Source organism: Macrosteles quadrilineatus, unplaced genomic scaffold (genome assembly GCF_028750875.1).
Source record: "Macrosteles quadrilineatus isolate MER2022 unplaced genomic scaffold, UCM_ALF_1.0 Scaffold_1__1_contigs__length_201487025, whole genome shotgun sequence".
Classification (NCBI taxonomy): Eukaryota; Metazoa; Arthropoda; class Insecta; order Hemiptera; family Cicadellidae; genus Macrosteles; species Macrosteles quadrilineatus.
Window position 1 is genome coordinate 167,830,963 of NW_026542594.1, and position 21,009 is coordinate 167,851,971.

The 21,009-nt window shown below is 33.8% G+C and overlaps 1 protein-coding gene across 2 annotated transcripts in view; it reads left to right on the forward strand.

Moving 5' to 3' along the window:
* Positions 1–7,397: 7,397 nt before the first annotated feature.
* The window catches only part of LOC128989355 (Y+L amino acid transporter 2-like), a 79,656-nt gene continuing 66,044 nt past the window's right edge, over positions 7,398–21,009 (forward strand). For both annotated transcript variants that reach the window (XM_054411245.1, XM_054411251.1), the window contains exon 1: positions 7,398–7,489. The gene's annotated coding sequence lies outside the window, so the exon portion shown is untranslated. The remainder of the gene's footprint in view (positions 7,490–21,009) is intronic.

Sequence of the window (21,009 nt, forward strand, 5' to 3'; positions counted from 1 at the left end):
AAATAGATTATTTTCTTACAAAAACTGTGTGCATTTTATTATTTGATTGGAATCTAGAAGAATCAGCAAAACATTAGAAAATAGATCTTTTTAAATTGAAATAGTTTGAAAGTGAAGTAAATTACGATCATCAAAACACAATGAATACAATATTTACCGGAGAGAAACTCATCTCATAATTATCTTCAGCGCTGATCCATATGGATAACAAACATGTTAAGTCAACGTTAAACTATCACGAAACAAAACTAATAATTGGCCAATTTAATTTATTTGTCAATGTTATTTTACAACGAATATAAGAACAGATTTCTGTTTTTCTGTCCCAATTTGTGCTTGCCAAACAAAGGTTTGCTGCATCTAGAACTTGATGATCCTAAAGCAAAGTTTAATTTTAAAACATGTGCAAATCCTATTATTTTTGTCAACAGTATAACATTTATCTGCTCACTTAGTTATTTTTCCTTCCTATACTCATTGGAGTGTTGACGTGTTTTAACTTTATTTTACAAGAGTGCACAAATTGACCACATAAAAAATGCAAAACAAGAATGATGACGAAAGCCTTTGAATTGGCAAAATTACAAATTGACCCCCAAAAAGCTGTTTTAGGCTAATATTTGGTTAAATTTGTGCCGGAGCTCCAGTTAAATTACAGGTTGCCTTATCTGATCTATTTTTAAAACAATAATTTTCTAGTAGCGTAAATAGTGTTTCTTTGTAAGACTAACAAATAATAATCCTTTCAATTATTAAAATTGAATTGAGGTGTATTTTCATTCCATTGCTTTGTTGGTATTTTTGACTGCAGGAATATTCTTAGGAATTCTTGTAGTTCAATTTTTAGAATACGCAAATAATCAGTCATTAAAAACAACGCTGGTTATTATATTATACCAGAAACGGCATGGATCATAAACGTAAACAAATTACGTCACTGGCCAGAAACATGTTTCTATTGTTATTTAAATGGTACTGTCAAAATACGTACATTCCAGCAGTCACGGTGACGGTGAATAGTATTAGTAGGTGAAACCCGTCGAATTTGACGGTTACTTTCAAGGCTTTCGTTAATTCATATAACTGCGATAAACTGGGTGAAATATACATATTTTGAGCATTTAGCATTGTTTAAAGGGTAATACGTGTAAAAACAATAATGATTTTAATTGTGTTAGTTGTCAAATTTGGTTGATCATTCAATGATTAAAATATATCCCATACCGTACGTCATCGGAGTTATTATTAGTATGTTATATGATATCTCTTCCTTTGGAAGAACTTTTAAATAGTATTAAAATCTTATTGGTGGGTCTTTTGTAGTTAAACACTTTTGTAATTTCATCAGTGTAATATGATTTTATTTGAAAAGAAAATATTTTTTGGGAAGACATATTCTAACTTCAAGGGGAGGTATATCCGTTACAGTGTAAGTTTATTTTTTCCTTCGTCACGTCGCGTCAGTTCATATCGTACTTCAGTACCAATGAATGAACCCTCTAGAGTAGTTTTGAGAAATTGATTGTGGGGTTACTATTAAAGCTGGAATTTCTTGACATGGGGGATGTCAGTTGTCTAAGCCTTATCAATAACATAAAGTTGTCAAAATAATCTCTCTATGAAATGTTAGGTGTAGTGGAATACTTGAAGTGAAGTTGGCTTTTATTCTTGGACTGTTAGGTGCCTCCTCATTTATATGGTCTTGTTATATGGTCTTGTCGGCTTCATTTGCAACAAATAATGCAAATGACATAGCAATGGGACATTTCCAAAAAGCAAAAATACTGTAAATTGGCTGTTACGTATATATTGACGTTTACATATTGGTAATCAACGTATCTTATAAAGGATTATGTGATCTAGTTTAAAAGGAATATGACCTTTCTGTCATGACAGTAGCTGTTTAAATCGTATTTTCTCCTTGTACCTTATTTTACAGCCAAATGTAGTGTTATTTTCAATAATGTTACCAACCCAGTGCGCCAAAGTCCGTAATATAGGCTGGTGCAAATAATTTGTCAAGATGGGTACCATTTTAGGCAAGGTTTCTATGTTTGGATTTTATTAGACACGATAAGAGCAGATATTCCTAAATGAATATTTGATATGTGTAGAATAATATATGATAAAATGTAGACAAAAGTGGTGAAAAAGGCAGACACCAACCCGTACAATAGATATGAGATAGTTCAATAAGAAATAATTTAAGAATTGCTGTGCACTATTTTTTTCATGGAATGTTATATTGCAAAACATGGCATAGTACAGAAGAAAATCAATTTTAAAATCAGAAAATAAGATTGCAAATACTTCTTTTGGACAATTCAGTAACTCCCAATAAATGCGTGTTGTTAAAACACAATTTTAAAATTAACAGCTGTTTCATTTAAAAGTATTATCCACATAGCCAAAATGTAAACAAATCTGTGGAGGGATCTTTAAAGGCTTCTGGGGCAGAGCCCTAAGCGAATTGACTTCGTTTTTCTTTTGATAACTCATCTACAGACCAAGACCTTTCTTTGGACACCTCTACCAAGTTTCTACGCCCAGCCGTTCTCTCAAATTAGTGGGGACAATGTTTCCAATTAAATATTTAAATTCCCCCATGTTAATCTTATGGGAAAAAATCCAACTTTGATGGCCTGTGGGGCAAAGCCTGAGGACTTTTATTACAGGAATTGGTGAAAGGGGGCGTCTACACAAATAATACTTTATTTTGACACATCGTTTGTAAATATCCGTCCATTATTAACGGAGATGACTAGTGTTTCGTAGAAATCACCTTCACGTATCTATATATATAATAGGCTAAGCCGTTTTTTGTTAATCAAACTCCTCCGTTATTATTACCCCGATTTTGACGTTTGAGGTCTCAAAATAAAGGTTAAAACGTGTAGTTGTGCCCAACGATATTAGATTTTTTATAAAGTCGTTGGTAAGGGCGTCAGAGGCCCTTAAAGTCAATTTTTTCTCCATAAGGATAACATGGGAGATAATTTTTATTTATAAAAACATATGTTTTTGGTTGAAAAATAGTCAAAGTCTACTACATAAGCAATTGGTGTGTATTATACCTGTTAATGTATATTAAGTTTAATCATGTTTTGGGTACCTTAAAGTGTACTCATAATGGATCACACTACTTTATTTTAATGTGAAGAATAGTAAAATTTAGTTGAGAGTAAGTTACCATGATTTACAAAACTGTACTGTAATATTTAAAGTCACAAATCTTTGACAATCATTAATTTGACATGAAACAGCTGATCTACCAGACAATTTATTTATAAATCAAAACAAAACAAATCCTTTACTTCAAGTTTGTTTCTATACAAAAATATGTTTTTTTATTAATTGTTGTGTATCCTAAAAGTGGCACCTTAGAAGATTTGGCTGTACACTCTTCAGGTCTTGATCCAATAGCCTTACACACTGATTGATCGGGCAACTACACACTGGAACACTGTTACACATTTGCAGTTCGCGGCCCACAGGCTATCTGTTAGACTTCAGTATTCTGCTGTTGTGGTAAGGTTACACTTCAATATATAGTTGAAATTTTTACGAGAATTGAAGGTGAACGTCTCGGTTTAGGGAACAGCCAAAACTTCGAGCAGAGCTACATGAAACTTCATGACGCAATACATGCACAAGCAGAAAATAAAAGAGTCAAAATAGGCTAAAGCTAATTGATTCCTTATTTTCCCAGCAAGATTGCTAGGAGTTGGATGCCCTGTTGATTTCATCCACCCAAACGTCGTTGAAAGTATACAAAATGGTCAAATAGACAAAGCTATTTTAGCTCCAAAAACAGTGTCTGTGGTTTGATCAACAACAAAGTTTTGGATAAATTACCTGGTGAGCCCAAGGTGTACGAAAGCATTGATAGTTTACTTGCAGATAATTTAAACACACATCTAGAATGTCCAACAGAGTTTTTAAACAATATAGAGGTCAGTGGATTGCCAAGACATAGATTGATTTTAAACAAGGGGGCAGTGTGGTTTTATTGATGAGGAATATCAATACACCAAAGAGCCTCATTAATGGAACAAGGCTCCAAGTGACCAAAATGGTTACCGGTAACAATTTATTAGAATGTGTGTGTTTGAAAGTCCTAACTAGAACAAGTGCGGGGGGACATATTTTGATTCCGAGAATAAAAATGTACCCGTCGGAAACAAACTTAACATTTAAAATGGGAAGATGCCAATTTCCATAAGCTTTGTCATTTGCAATGACAATCAATAAAGCACAAGGGCAATCACTTAAAAGAGTAGTACTGTTCTTGCCCAGACCAGTTTTCAGTCATGGGCAACTATATGTTGCTTTAAGTAGGGCTACATATTTGATGGTGTACACATATTCATCACGGAAAATTCTGACCAGGGTAATCTTCCTGAAGGTGATTTCACAAATAAAAACTTAGGTAGTAAGTTAATTCAAGGAAGTACTGTTGTCAATAAAATAGGGTTTTTTGTGTTTATTTTTAAAAGGGGTTTCTTCAAGAAGCATTTTTATGTTCTTCAAATATGCTACATATTGGTTTTATTAAAATGTTTTATTAAATGTGTTATAAAATCTTAAAATAACTATGAAATACTTGATAGCTTATTAATTTACTAAATATAAGACATATGGAGCTAGAAAATTGATGGACTGCTTTCCTTCTAAGGCTTCATTCATTACTGTATTTTATTTTCGACTCAGAGTCAATATATGACAGTGTGAATTTGTTTTCTAAATTCATGTATGTATTTTTGCGGCGCGTTGAGCCGCACGGGTTCACTAGTTATATTATAAGGATCCCAGTCCAGTGTAGGGTCAATGACGTCATTCGTTTATGTACAGTATATTATCCATACAGTTTCTGTCCTAATATCCGTGATTAAAACACTGCATTTAACTTCACGCTCGGAAGACTTCAACAAAACACGCTCATGTCCCCCTCCACCCTAAATATTTTCTATTACACGATGTTTTTGTCCTTAGTTAGTTTTTTTTTTGTTTAACTTCTTTATATATCACTTTTATCACTACTTTTTTTCAGACAGAATAATATGTTTCATGTTTTGAAAGCTCATGGCTTCCTATTTATCGACGGGAGTGTGCAGTGTAGAGCAGTGTAGATTTTGGACAGGTGTTTGTTTTAACTTCTCTGATGTTTAGAATAAACAATGTTAGCCTAAATATCAGCCAGCTGGGCAGCGACAGTGGTGGACTATGTTTTGACCACGATTACTAGGTTTTGACGTATTCTACCGTAATTGCTGGACACTTAACCTCAGCAGAAATGACAAAGTTATGTTGTGATGAAAATCCGGCTTTTATAATGCATTAGAAGCAGGGTCCTTTAGCTTTAGTTATGCCTTTCGAAGCATTATCTGGATCTCCTTTACACTTTTAATAAATGATTGACTACAAAGAACCAGCTTCATCCCATCCATTTAACACTCATTTTTATTTGACAACAACCGCTATAAAAATATTACTGAATCAGCAAACTGACACATACTTTCTTCCATTGTCTGGGCGAAACCCCTTATTCACACACACGGGGAATAAGTTATTCCCTTATTCACATAGTAAGCGGGGGGAGTAACTATGATATTTTATGGGTAAAATGAGAAAAATTGGAATAATTTTTAACCATAATTTTATGCCATCTTGGTGAGACCTAAACGGACCATTACATACTAAATTTTAATGAAAACCGTTTGACACCCCACTTTGTAAAACCCGAATTCCCCGTTATTTTTCAAAAGGTCGCCGGTTCGATCCTGAGAAAAGTCAGTAGCTTGTTGATGGTTCAAAACTGGACCCAGCTGTTCCTGATCATTGGGCTTTAAATAAATGATCCTGGCTAATGAAACAGCTGATCTTAGTCAGTAACAAAGCTACACAGATCATCTCACACCATTCTACACTCATCCTTCACTCATATTTGGGTTAAAATACGCACCTAAGTGGCGTCCCCATCTTAATGATTGATAATTGATAATTGATGATAATTTTATGGGTTTCTCATTATATGAAAATCACCATGAAAACCCCAAATTTCAAATAAATGAAAATCACCTGCAGATACCGTCGATTAGTACCCACAGACCAAATTCTATCAACATCGGATTATAAGTGAAGTCTGTAGCTCTGAATATGTGTGAACGAAGAAGTTGAATGAATAGTCAATCATGAGATGACTGGACCAGCAATTTTTGAATTAGAGGTCCAGCCCTCTAACTTTGCTACCAGCAGCACATTTAATTTGATGTGCCATCGTATTAGAATCATCATATTCAAATAAAATAGACATAATTTATTCCTTCCAAACAGTGTATAATGGAAATTGTGGTTTAGTACCTTGAAATTATCGCACACACTATTCTGGTAGTATACAATACACACTGGCCACAGTGACCTATCTGTATCAATATTCCTACTAGTTTTGTTACTAAATGATTAAAAATAACATAATTTAAAGTTTTTCAATTTGTACGAGTTGGTCGGAAAAAGATAATACAGTGGGCCAAAATAGAGTGTCCCAGAATTCTCTATTGGTCTTTTAAGATCCTGTATCAGATTCCTGGGTCAAACCACAGAAAACGTACTACTATAACCTCAAACACAAACCAAAATACCAATTTAAAATTGCCAAAACTCAATAGCTACTTGTACAACCACCATTTTGTTTGTTTTCCATGAAACTATTTTTTGATTTGAGGACAGATCTTTATAGTACTGTAAAATTAAATTTGGTTCATAAATTAATATTTCAAAGAAACATTTTTTGTAAAATATTATTTTATAGGAGTTTAGTTTCAAAATGGCAGTACCATAAAATTTTAAAACTTAATGAACACAAATACTAAATCGATAAACACAATTTTAGCAGCATGTTAATTTGTTTATTTAGACTTTTTACCACAATTCTAAAAATACAAATTTTCAAAAGGTGGTTAACATATAAGTTGTTAATAAATATTATGATTCTAGATACACTACCGTATTTAAGTTCATAATTATGGCACTACCTTAACAATTTATCGTACAAACAGCAAGACTGTATGTAGTTATGGTAAAGTGCGATTGTTTTTTACTATACGTCATGTACGATAACAATTTTACTATTACATCATTCATAATTATCGTACTACCTGTAAAATTATCGTATACAAACCCAAAGATTATCGTATACAAACCCAAAAAATTATCGTATACAAACCCAAAAATTATCGTATACAAACCCATAAATTATGGTATACAGTTTACGGTGTGCGGTGTGCAGATCGATGGTTTGCAGGCGCTCCTAGCGGGGCCGACGCGCACTATGTATCGCTGACGCCTGACCACGCAACGCGCAGCACGCAGCAGCGCGGCAGCAAATCCTAAACAATCCAACAATCCTACCAGTCTGTGTCGCGGTGTATCATAGAACCAACGTTGTGCGGACCCCGGCATACTCACCGCGTATTGGATCTAACACGCCGATGTAAGTAGCTTGGACTTCATTACTTTGTAGGGAAAACATACGGACATACGATAATGCATTTTGTCAGGAAGATTTTGCATTGGCACAATTAAGTTTTTAGGTTAGGTTGGAAGGGAAACGATTATTCGGTTAATTAAATCGATATTGTTGTGTGACAACTGTGTATTTATGCTGTATGTTATGTTAAAGTACGGGATACAATTCAGGATTAGTTAAGAATAATTCCTCAAAAGATAAATTACAGGGTTGACGATTTATTTTGTTTTTAAACAGAGTTAGATTATTTCGTGGTAAATCTAAAGGGAAAGATTTAAGTTTTGTTTTGAATACGTTAAAAATAATTTTAAACGATAAATATAAACGTAATTTTTAATATCATTGACGCTACAAAGTTCCAATTTGTATCCTCTAATAGTTATAGAAAAAAAACTAATTATAATGTGTTCTGTTTACAAATTATGAAACAAGCCAAGATTATTTCAATTTACTGAGTATGTTAGGTTGGAAATAAAAATAAGTACATACTGATACCTAGTGTGTACGGGCAACAAATTAATTACATTACCAATCTACATATTTTATGCGATTTGTTTGTACTATAATTACTCATCAAAACATGACTGATTGTTTTGTTGTTTATTGATTAACTAGCCATATAATGTGATTGTTACACATACTAAATATCGTTTTTGAATTGCTGAACCATTTAACAGTTCTAGATCCTAGAAGGGGCTTAGGACTAGCCCAATCTGTTCACACTTCTTTAATTAACATAACAAAAATTACTGCATGATGGATATCAGTGTAGTGGTTTCCCTATGATAAAAAATCGAGCAGCTAAAAAAACTTATTGGAACAGAATCCTCGAATTCGAACAACATTGAAATTAAAATCGCACATGTTGTGAAGCCATACATTTTCCAGCTAGCGTAACACGAAATCAGAATTGGTAGGGTTGCTTACATTAGGGTGGAGTAGACAGTCCCCCCTACCTACCCCAGTTTCCAACAAGACTAGTGCTTTACAGTGAGCTTAGCAATAATGTAGTAGATAACCAGAGGATGATAAGCACGTTATAAAATGGATAACTCATTAACTGTACGTGCGATAGACATGATGATTATTGCCGTGTTTTGCTTGATTGTGTTTGTTTAACCTGGTTTCACACTGTTTTACTGTTACGCTGTATGCGATGTGTAAAGTGGTTTTATGAATGATTGTGTGACTGAAAAAATATTATAGTATACGCTAACTGCAGCATATAAGTTATTTTATGCTTAGGTGTTTTGAATCTAACACAAAGATGAATGGGGGTCCTTTATGGATTTTAATTGTCTCTGATAATAACATGGGAACAATAATTGTATACATTTATCTAATTTGTAAGATGGTTGGAATATGTAAGCTTTGAGGGGGTTTCGGTGTGAACAAAACAAATATTTTGAATAACAAATTGAGTTTTACAGCCCCTTATGTAACTATATACTGTAGTATATATGATTTTCAGACTACTCCTTCAATATAAACACCAATATCTTGTTGGGATTTAAATAATTTAAACTGACACTATTTTAAATAACATTGCCATACCCTTAAACTACGCAAGAACTTACAACGATTTAAATTTCAAAAATTATTGGTTGTACATACATCAAATTATTTTGTATTTTTATTTTCCTTATGTTAGGGAATTCCGCTGATTTTCCCTGGGGAAAAAACTAAATTTTCAAATAAATTTGGTTTACCTACATAGACAGTCCCAAGCCTCCAAAATAAATCTCTGTAGTAGTTTATACCTTATCATAAATAAAGTACGCATAGTACTAACGTACACAAACAAAAGGAAATAGGAAATGCCTTTTTTGACCTTTGATATGCCCGGGTCCCGGGTCTGATGAAATAGATACCGGTTTGCTCATGTGGGAAAATTTCCTGCGGTGCTCTAGGTTTTAATATTTGAGCATTTTTACATTTGAATTAGTAGTTGTTTGAATGTGTAGCTGTTGTATGCACTTAGCAATTCCATTTGGAAACGAAGACATCGAAGTTTCCAGTATGAGGATTTTTTGTCCTAGCATGCTCTAGCTCGAGATTGTTTTCACATTACTTCTAGTTATGCCTAGGATTTGCTGCATTATCATCTCGATCAAATACATTGGCGATTGGCAGGATTTGAACCCGAAACCTCAGGAACCGAAGTTGTTTGCTCTACCTCTAGATCAGCTCGCTCCCCGTTATTGGGGGATTATAAAATCTATGGAATTAACACTATCCGTGAGAAGGATAGTCATTCGTATAATTTACATTCAGGGTTTACCAATCGAAGGCGGTTCGGATAGTCATTCGGATAGTACACTTTACGAGCCTGTGTCCCGTTCCACATTGTCTGTGGTCGAGGCATGGTCGTAACATTATCTTGCTCGTAATTCTTGCAGAACATTAAGAAAGGTCCGGGACTTTCGACACAAGTTTATGGATAATTGCCTACAGCCTTGGAGGGCGTTACCTTTCATAACCCAATTTTCTCGCTCTTTACACGTCGTTGAAGCTCGTTTCAAACTCATTAGCCGGAATTTCGCAGCACTCGACACCTAATGAAAGATGACAACATTTCGGACGGTGGTCGGATAAAAAGTGGTCCCTGAACACTGGACGATTTTTTAGTTTATGGTTGCACTGTTTTGGTTCGTTCTAGAATCTCTGAAAGTTTAAAGGAATTCGTATTTATTTGCGTTTCTGCCCTTTTTAGCGATGATTCTAATCGAAATCTCCGATATTCGATATTCATTACTTGAAACCAGTATTCGTACTTGAAACCCATACGTATTTTAATAGGTTCATTAACCAGCTCGATCCAAAAATGAACTGGTTCAATGGACTCAAAACCCCGTTTTTCGTTTTTTACAAACATAACAATTGAAATTTTTACAATTCAAGTTAGTGTAACAACACAAAAAGTTAATTTCATTATGCCATTCGTATTAGAAACTGAGATGGTATTAAAATTGCTTAAGTACGTTGTCTCCAATTTTTTGTTAATTTATCAATTAACATCCAATTTTATCATTAAAAATAGTAAATAATTCATTCTATACTGCTTGTTTCTGGACATAGTTTAATGGAATTTGGCAAACTGATTGTTCGTTGTTTTATGGCAGGATTTTAAAAGTTCATTTTAATCAATCAGTATTTGTGCCTAGTGACAGCAAAACTAAGTAATTATTATATTAATTGGGCTAATATCTACGTATGAATTCCTTTCAATATTCCCACTGTTTTAAAATGTTATCAATAGTTTTGGTTAGATACTAAAGATTTCTAGGTATTATGTGCTCAATTTCAAATTCGTCAGTAAAATTAAATTATTGAAACAAGCTTCAAACTAAACATATGTTTAATAAACATTCAACAATGATAAAAGATTCATTCAGTCCCAGCTGTTTTCGGCTAAAGCTTAATCACCCATAACCTAAATGGATAAGATAAGTGTAAGTTATGACTTAATTATACTATTTTCGTCCTACAGTGTCTAGATTTGATTAAGAAAGTGTTCATTTCGAATGATTTACTTGACTTATTGTAAATGGCTGCATGTATCATATTAGACCTTAATTTTGATTTTGACAATGGCAGATACAAGCTGAAACATGTAAACATGTACATGGGACTAATTTGAGCGTTATATAGGACTAAGGTATAAGGAATAAGGTATAAACTGAACCGAAGCTGGATTGTAAAAGTATTTTAAAGATATCAACCCATCTAAGGTATTACAATCAAAATTAACAATTAAAATCGAAGTTGAACGCTAGTAGTTTGATGGACAAGAATCTTTGGCTCATGCATCAATGGTTCTTCAGTTGTCTGCAAACTTGGATTGTCGCCGCTCACAAATTGTGATGTGGAAACTTTAATTTTGGCGTTTGAACAAATAAAAATATCCAACAACACTTCAATAGGTACTCTGAGTGAAAGGATGGTTCATTCCACATAACATTGTTACATATTAACATTTCTTACACAAATTTATGACATTCAAATAAAATAACATATGTAGATAAAATAACATAGAACACAATAAAAGAGCAAGTGTACAAAACGTCTTTTTTTACAGTGTCGACACAGACTAACACGAATGAAACTTTATAAATTTTAAATCGAGGTTTGTGGAATCTTCAGCAATTAACAAAACTTTGCATGTGGGTCTGCTGAGTTGCTTTATTTATTTTTGCCAAAGTCATGTAAACGAAAGCTGTATATTTGACACCCAGATATTGCTTCAAATGGGGGAACTCAGTACTTTTCAATTTTTTTTCGAAGCAGTGTTTCGTCGGAACATGCATTCAATGAACCGACCGGGCACATTCTTATGGAGCAGTAGAGGCGCATTCTTTTCGAAGTATTTCGCTAGTCGGAGTAATGCCTTTTGGAACAATTCCTTGAGCTGATGTAGTGATAATTTATCTTCTACGATCTCCTTTTTTTCTAGCTACACAATTTAATTTTACCAATTACTAGATTGTCTGATTCAGAATCCAGAGTCTCGTGGGGATCTTGAGTCAGTTTCCTGGCGCAGGATGGTGGGGTATCCCAGTGGACCTTGACTGAAGACTGAAGGCCATAGTGATAAACTGGTTCCCACTGTTATGACCGTTGTCATAGTGATGTACCGCTAATGCGCAGCTTCCTCAATAAACTTCTACGGAGATGAAGTACCTGACATCAAAGTAATACTTACGAATCATAATAATACTGGATACTATTCTGATCTGGGTTTCATAATGTAACTGATGGCTTAAAATAGCTCAGCATCAACCAAAAGTATTTTTTAAATCCAATGTTCTTCAGAGTTTGTTCCAAAAGTAGACTTCTCGCCCTAATGTAAATTATTCTGAAGTGTGATCGTACGCTGATGTCGACTAAACAGTTATAACGTATTAAGATAGTGGTTTCAATAAACTTAGTAGTACTTCGTTATACTTATACAAGGAGGACAAATCTATAGAAATGAAGGTGCGAATATAGTAATTATTGCCTACAACCTTGGAGGGCATTACCTTTCATAACCCAATTTTCTCGCTCTTTACACGCCGTTGAAGCTGGGTCTTTCAAACTCATTAGCCGGAATTTTGCAGCAACTTTTTCGGGGTTGTTTATACCATTTTACCCTAGAACGCGTAGAAGTTTACACTAAGTCACCAAGGAATTGCAATAAATCTATTGTTATTTTAACTTTCGTGGTTTCCCTTAAATTACTCAAGGAATAATAAATGAAATGTAGGTTTTGTGCATAATCTTTTTAGAAATGTAATTCGACCGATGTTTTATTTCTACTCCATTTGTTAGTTCTTGTCTATCCAGGATGTTTTGGTGAGTTTTTGTAAGAGCGAATAACATTTTTACACATTCTGAATGAATTTCCATTGTTAATTAAATAAAGCTTCACAATGTTACTTCGCTATCCTTGATCCTTGTGCTTTTGATAAAAGCATGCCTAATGAAACAGCTGATCTTAGTAACAAACCTACACAGGTCATCTAACTCGCTTCTACTTTTACCTGCGTTCATTTTCACCCTTAAATAAGGAGAAAATTGAGTCGCAAAAAAGTGATAGTTTTCCAATACACTTCAACTAACACCAGCTCTTTGTATGAAGCTTGACATATCAAATTACAAAACTTTCCAGCAATATAGCATTGTGAACTAGGTATTGTGTGAAAGTCTACCAGTTCACGGTAGGCCGGACGTTATCATTGGTATAATTGCTGCAATAGACATCAGTTTGACGGCCTTATAAACTGCAGTAACCAGCTGTCGGCGACTTTGATACCACTAATACGTAACCTTTGATAAGATATATAGCATTTCTATGTTCCCCAAGATATGGGTTAAGATTTGAATATAAAGGAAGTCTTGTGTACCTTTGAATGATGTGCACTGTGGTATTGATATGTAGATATCAATTGAATTGAATTTGTAGGTTGGGTTCTATTTCGTTCTGAGTTACTGAGTTAAGTTATATTTTTATCATTATGGTGTTGATATAATGAACGTTTTGGTGTGATACAGGTATTTTATACAACCATCTTTGTTTTTTTCATATATTTTTCAAATAATAGACATTTAAAGACTTGCAAAAGTAACTCACTTAACTTTACCTCCTTAGCTTTGAGAGTTGAGAAACAGGAGAAAAATACTGAACATATAAACATTCCTAAATTACAATCAAAATCCATTTATACGTGTAAAATTATATTGAATTGCACGAAATAATAGAGCAAATATTAGCTTAGCGAAGAAAACACATTTTGATTTTGACAAGATGTAGTTTTGCAGTAGTTACTTTGACAACCCCAGGGATACGCGTATTTTCAACGCCTTTTTGGCGGTGTTGCAATCGAAATCCCCTGCAAAATCTTTTATGTATAAAAGATTCTTTACTTGCAATTATGAAGAAGTTTCCTCAAACATTTTCTTCAAATGCTAATCAAAAATTAGAATTAACACTCTTGAGTCTAACGCAGTAAAACGAAGATTTCAGTTAGCAATGAAACTGGCATCATCTCGTATTTGAACAAAAATATGATCCGCAATTGATTGTTATTTTCAAAATAAACTCTCGCAGCAATTAGTTTGTCAAATGCCAAATTACTCCATCAAAGAAATCTGATTTGAATCAGACCGAAAGTTGGAGGCCATAACCTCCGCTATCGCCGAATGAAAGAGTGGTCATTCACCGTAAAGAAATGTTGCATCATTTGTTATTGCTATCGTTGCAAGTGGTTTCGTTTTTCCTCAAACAATGTTGGATACATGTAAATATCTTGGGCTAAAAGTATTTTAAAATCAAACCGTAGTGGAGTCACTGAGCAGGAAGTAGCTTTGCATTTGTCTCAGCTGATTTCCAAGTCAGCTGAGAAAACTACCAAGGACATTGGATACTGAACTAGACATTCTATCCAATGGACCAGTTGTAGCTAGAATTTATTCAATGATACCATATTATTTGCATGAGCTTCACCTGTTATTGAGGTTACATTTTTTCTATTTGTCGGTCATAGATTATTTGATGTTAGATGCAAGAGTTAAACAGTTGCTTCTTAAGTGTTGTATGGCCGTAAAGTTGGTGTGTAAAAAACTCTATTTTACAGCAGTAAATTCTATCAGGCTCAATTAAATTGAATTTGGTTCTAAAAACTAGGTTATGGTTTGCACCATTGGTAGCAGAGGCGTGAGCACCAACTGCTCAAGTAGTGTTTTGGAGAAAGCAACATTATTCGAAGAATAGACTTCTTATTGGTCAAAAATGTTGAATTAGCCGATTTTAATAAAAAAATTGTTACCTAACCATGCGTACCTAGTACACGCTAACATGCATATAAATAAATAACTAATATTTTTACTGGGACGGGTGGCGTCGTCCAGTAATACAGGTACTAGGAGGTCACTAATTGTGGATATTTATAGGCATGCACTGTGGATGCAATACTCCCTACTGTGCATTAACGTCCGCATGAGTGAGTACTACGACTATCCGCAGTACTATCCTTATAATTAGACCAATTCGTATATACCTAGGTAAAAATGTGGTTCGGATTCCACTATAAACTGTAGGTCCCTTAGTTATATTAGTTGCCATTAGCTGCACGGGCTATTTATTAACAGCTGTGTCTAAAGAATGTCGGCCTTAGTCACTAACACTAACAAGACTCCAAGATTGCGCCACTCATCCTACACTCATTTCCATTCATACTTGGCTTAAAATACCTACTTTGTATGGTTGCCATTTAATAAGAAAGTATTAAAGTACCTATTAAAGATATCCTCTTAGAAAATTTGAGAAAGTTATTTAAAATGGGTTTACCCCATTACTTTTGGTATTTTTATTTAATTGTCAAGAGACAATTTTGTAAAACTTATCCTTGCCACAAAATGGCTGTCAATGGCATTGATTTTCTCAGCTGCTGCCTCTAAACACATCATGCTCAGGTCGAATGGCCACAACAAAGCTTGTCTACAGTCTCTTGTTCCTTTGCCTTGACCGACTGACGGACCGTCATTTGCTGAGTCTTGAGCCGCTTGAGTCGTGTATTGCGTAGTCTATACGTGACCTACTCTGCCACCTTCACTTTGATTGCCTAAACCACAACCTCAGAAGCAGTTTTTGATATTATTTTTTAATTAAGAGTTGGTACATTTTTAATGAAGTTGATTTTACACTCTTTCCACGTTCACATCCGCCTCAAAATATAGTTAGTCTTAACATCGTCCATCGTTGTCTAGATCATAATTGAATTACTGTTAGTGTGCACAAAGTGTAAAAGTGTTTTGATTGGCTGTTATAATCGGGTTTTGGGTATTTTCAAGAGGAATGTTGCCCTCATTAAAATTGGTTATGTGCAAATGAAGGTGATAAATGTAAAAAAATACTCAATGTATTTATATGTGATAAACAGAAGTGAATAGTTTTATTCATGTCTCTCGAGGTAGCGAACCTAACCAAACGTGTGTCCCTTCCAATCATATTCATGCATAAGAAGCTGTGGTTAACATGTACAGTATCCGAACTTGAGTCCACCCCTTACAAATTCCACGTGACCAAACCTAACATAACCTAACCTGATATAGTCTAACCTAATTTAACATTACCTAACTTGATATAACATAGCCTAATAAAACCTAACATAACCTAACCTAACATTACCTAACTTGATATAACCTAACCTAATATAACCTAACTTAACCTAACCTGCTATAGTCTAACCTGACCTAACATAACTTGATACAACCTAACCTAATAAAACCTATAACACAGCCTAACCTAACCTAACATTATATAAATCACTTTCATTTTGCATAGGGCAATTTTTAACAGTTGCATCTCTTCTTGAAAATACCTAATATGGTTTACAATAACAAAGTCCAGTCTACTGCTGCTGCTTACTTTGATCTTGACTTCTACCGTACTATTGTTATGTATAGTGTGGGTACGAGACGTAAGACAAGTTGTAGTAGTCCTATGTCGCAATAGAACAGGTTTGAGATACTGTTGAATGCAAATCACACTGATCTTGAATGTCGCCAGCCTTAGCCTTGTATTCTATGTGAATGTTAAGTCACAGTGTGCTTCAAAATGGTGCAAAGGTTCATTACAGAAGGCGAGCCTGATATATTGCGTGACTTCGGTATTTAAGATACGGGTTCAAATCTTGCCAATCACTTATGTTTTTAGTAGCCCGGTGGTTCTGAACCCATATTAAGCTTTAGGTCCACTTCTCGAGAGAACCAAAGATGATAGGGTTCTCTGGGAGAACTTTATGTTTCAAATAACTCTCTACTAAAATATAATAATACACATTTTCATCTTAAGAGCTACAGAATAAAAATAAACTATAATTACTAAATATTCTACTCTATATCTAAAAAATAGCTCATAGTTCTCTTTTGGTTGAAATTGCAACATGCCATGTAAATTAGCACTAGACAGCACCATTTGCACGATTTTACTTGGAAATCAAGACGAAACAATTGTTTCACTCTGTCAGCTAAGTAGATCGTTTGACTATTTTATTTTGCAATAGACTGCTTGAAACTAGGCTTTTGTTTAGATTTTAATCCGGTAGTTGACATTGGTTTTCAGTTTTCTGAAACCCCTTACTTTAAAACTTATATCTTCAGTAAAATTTTTAAGATTCAATGTAACCCGATTTACAAAATGTTTAGGTTATAGCTTTGACTTCTCCTCTTTATTCATAGGTAGGTTACTTTACCAACATATAAACGATAAATGACAAAACGATTTCAAGTGTACAACAACTTAAAAGATTGGCTCAAGATTTTGGAATAGGTTAGGAAATCTTTAAAAATATCCAAATCCAATAGTTTTCCTTAAATGTAGGAAGTACGTAAGATTGGATATGGACTAAGATGCAATTATTTTACTTTTTTCAAGAATTGTACTAGAATTTGTGTTCACAATCACATAAAATCAAACCATTTATCTAGCTAGGATTAACAAAACAAGTTTCATTACCAAGTCATAACATTATAATAAAACATGCCTTACTTGATACTGACGATATCTTACTTTACCAAGTATTCAGTTACAGTTACAGACACTATAGTGACTACTAGTAGTGTTGCATTGTGGGTTTGTAGTGGGATGTAATGTGATGCATCTATGTTGACCTTCGGACTGAAAGAGTCAGCAAATTCTAGAGGTGCGTTTTACACTTCACATTACTTCACAGCGTGTGAAGTTCTCTACCACTCGCAGCAAACCTGCAGACTAAGCGAATTTCCATTTGCCTGATAAGATTTTTAGTAGGCTAGGCCTTAAATATTTCCTTAACATTTCAGATTCATTCTACATCCAAATAAAATTTGATGTAGGTAATGAGTACTTAGGTTTGCTGCTACGGGGAACGTAAAAAGTGTTTTTGATCAAATGTTAATAGTATAGGATTAAATCAAAAATAGAACTTTTGTTCGAGATGTATCCAAAAGGAAGGAAACAACGAACAATTTATTTTACTACTTTAGAATAACTTGGGAATTTTTAACGTACTGGTACAGTTTTTGAAATTATTTTTTAGGCTTACACGATGGTTGTAATGAAAATGAGGCATTTTAATTTTTAATAGTAAACAAATTAAAAAAAAGAAAATTGTTAATTCTAATAGCACTACGTACCCATGACCCGATCTTGCTGACTGGAAATCTCATTCTAGTCCATGCCACCTTGCACCTTCATTCCATGCCAAATTTCAAAATAAAAAAAACGGAAATTACTTGAGTTTTCGTGTTTACGGACATATACAGTATATAACAATTTTTACAAACAGTGTTTTTATGGTGCATCAAAATGAAAAAATTAAATCGGTCCCGGGCCCAAGTCTTGCCATGAGACCTACGGTAACAGCTACTTCCCTATAGGGAAATTCGCTAAAACATATAAAGACCAATAACAATATAAATCAATAAACTATCAATAAATAGTTTTGGATCACATGTTACATTGTTGCACCGTTGTCTTTCATTAATTAAATTGAATAAAAGTAAATCAAACTCAGGCCTGAAAGGAAATTTATCATTGACATAATGACAATGATGTTGATTTAATGTTTTACGTATATATTTCACTAGTTATTTGAATGAGTGCTTTACATGTACCCGCTTGGTAATGTGATTATTTTTAACCCATACAAAAAGAGGTTAAAAATGAAACACATTCTTAATGGTAAAAATATTCTCTTCAAAGGCTATTAGAAAGGTCCAAGTACATATTCACTGAAAAGATGTGTGTATTGTGTGTGCATTCTGATTCTTCGAACATTGTTATATTTATGCAGTCTATCAAAAAAGAATTATACAGTAATGACAAACCACAATTATGGGTTAAAAACCTAACCCATATACCTAACCTAACGGTATTAGTTTGTCCCTAGTACATAATAATCTAAAAGGTCACAAAATAGTTTATACGACATATCGTCTATGATATGGTTTGCGTGGAGGGACGACCTACGCTTGATAAGGATTATCAGTGTGCTGGGCGTTCTTGATTATGCATTTTTCTCATCTGTACAAATAGTGAAATGTCGTTATTCAATAACAAAAATTGAAATTATATGTCAATTATAAGGATGTAGATGTTTTATAATAAGTTTTAAAATTTTTCATGATAGAATAAACACTTATGGTTTCCTAAAAGAGTTTGTTCTTTACTCTGGTGGTACAATAAATAGTCAATAATATATTTTTAATTTTGTATACTATAGTAATACGAGTGCACCTGTTGCTCGAATCCGAGCAATTGCAAAGTATTCCAGACGTTATTTCAAAACGTTAGGCCGACTTAAAAGAGTCAACTCAAAAATAATGTTATCATTCACTTCCTTACAGCTATTACAGTTATCAAAACTGAAAACAAACTCACTCTGAAAACGAATGCTTTTGTGTGTATCATATGTGTTTACTATGAACAGTGGTAATTAATACAAATCATTCTTCTGTTAAATAGACAAAATATTTTCTTCATACGAAATACATTGGGATTTTGATGGCCTGTGGGGCAAAGCCCGAGAACTTTTGTAACAGGAATTGGTGAAAGGGGGCGTCTACACAAAAAGTACTTAATTTTGACACATCGTTTGTAAAAATCCGTCCATTATTAATGGAGAAGTAGTGTTTCGTAGAAATCGCCTTCACGTATTATGTAAGGATGTATTTTGTATTGTAAACTATGTTAGTTCAGATACATAGAATTTAAAAATCTGCAATTTTTAATAAGAGTAATCTGTTGCTTGGAAACACCCAAAAGCAACAAAAACACATTCTGTGAGGAAGCTACGACGTAATAAAAAATATCCCCACCACAGTAAACCTGCAGACTAATTTCCATTTACCTGGAATTGGATTTTCAATTAAATCTATTTCAATAGCATTAGTTGTAACAAGTACCTAGGCTTCGGGGTAGGACAGGGGGTTAATAAAGTGTGTTTTAGTAAAATATGAATACTTAGTAAAAAATAAATAAATTTGCCAAGTTTGATTAAAATATTGTCATGAACAAGTAAACTACACCAGTTTACTTATTCTCCAAAAGAAAAACATGGGAATTTTGAATTTACAATTTATTAAATTTATCCGTAACAAATAAAGTTAAAAACGCTTAAATACATTTACCAAATTATTTGTTCTTAAGCTCTTTAAAATTGTTTAAGAGAAATTAGGAAAAAACTGAGAAAACCCATTTTTTTACTCCTTAACACTACGTTCTCATAGTCCGATCATGCTGGTTAGCGAACTCAAGTTCATCCCGGCCTACACTTTCAAGCCAAATTTAATCAAAATTGGACAAAAACTATTTAAGTTCATAAAATAGATAATCACATTACGGACATTGATTGAGTTTGTTTACTTCTCAAGAAGCTCCCCTTATCTATGAAGGTAAGAAGTTACGATCCACTACTTGTGTTGGGGTTTCAAGTGAAGTGTTCCGAGCTCTTGAATCAAGTGATAATTATGAAGTGATAACGCTTGGGATCAATACATCAATGCTAACAATGCCGCGTATATCTTGGGATCACTTGAATAACTTAATCATAAAATAAAATGTAGGGTGATTTATTAATAAATGTTGTAATGCCTAGCCCATTTTAAATTTGGTCATTCTCTGCAAATTATTTTGTATTTGGTTTATTTTATTCCATCTGAACTTAGACATCAAAGCTCTTAAAAGGTAATCTAACTTTAATCCTGGTAATCATGTGCTGGTCTGAGATTTCTTTTTAATAAGATACTGTAGTGGTAAAGATGTATTATTTACTTGAATACCGGAACCTCTTATCAGTTTCACCCTTTATCAAAATTCAAGTAGGCAAGATATGAGGATAATCATAATCAAACTATCAGTATATACAGTCAATCCTGGAATGCTGTACAGGCATTGTTTGTAAGCTACTCAATGTAGCACACAGTTTTTGCTGCAAGTGTTATACTTACTCTTACACCTACGT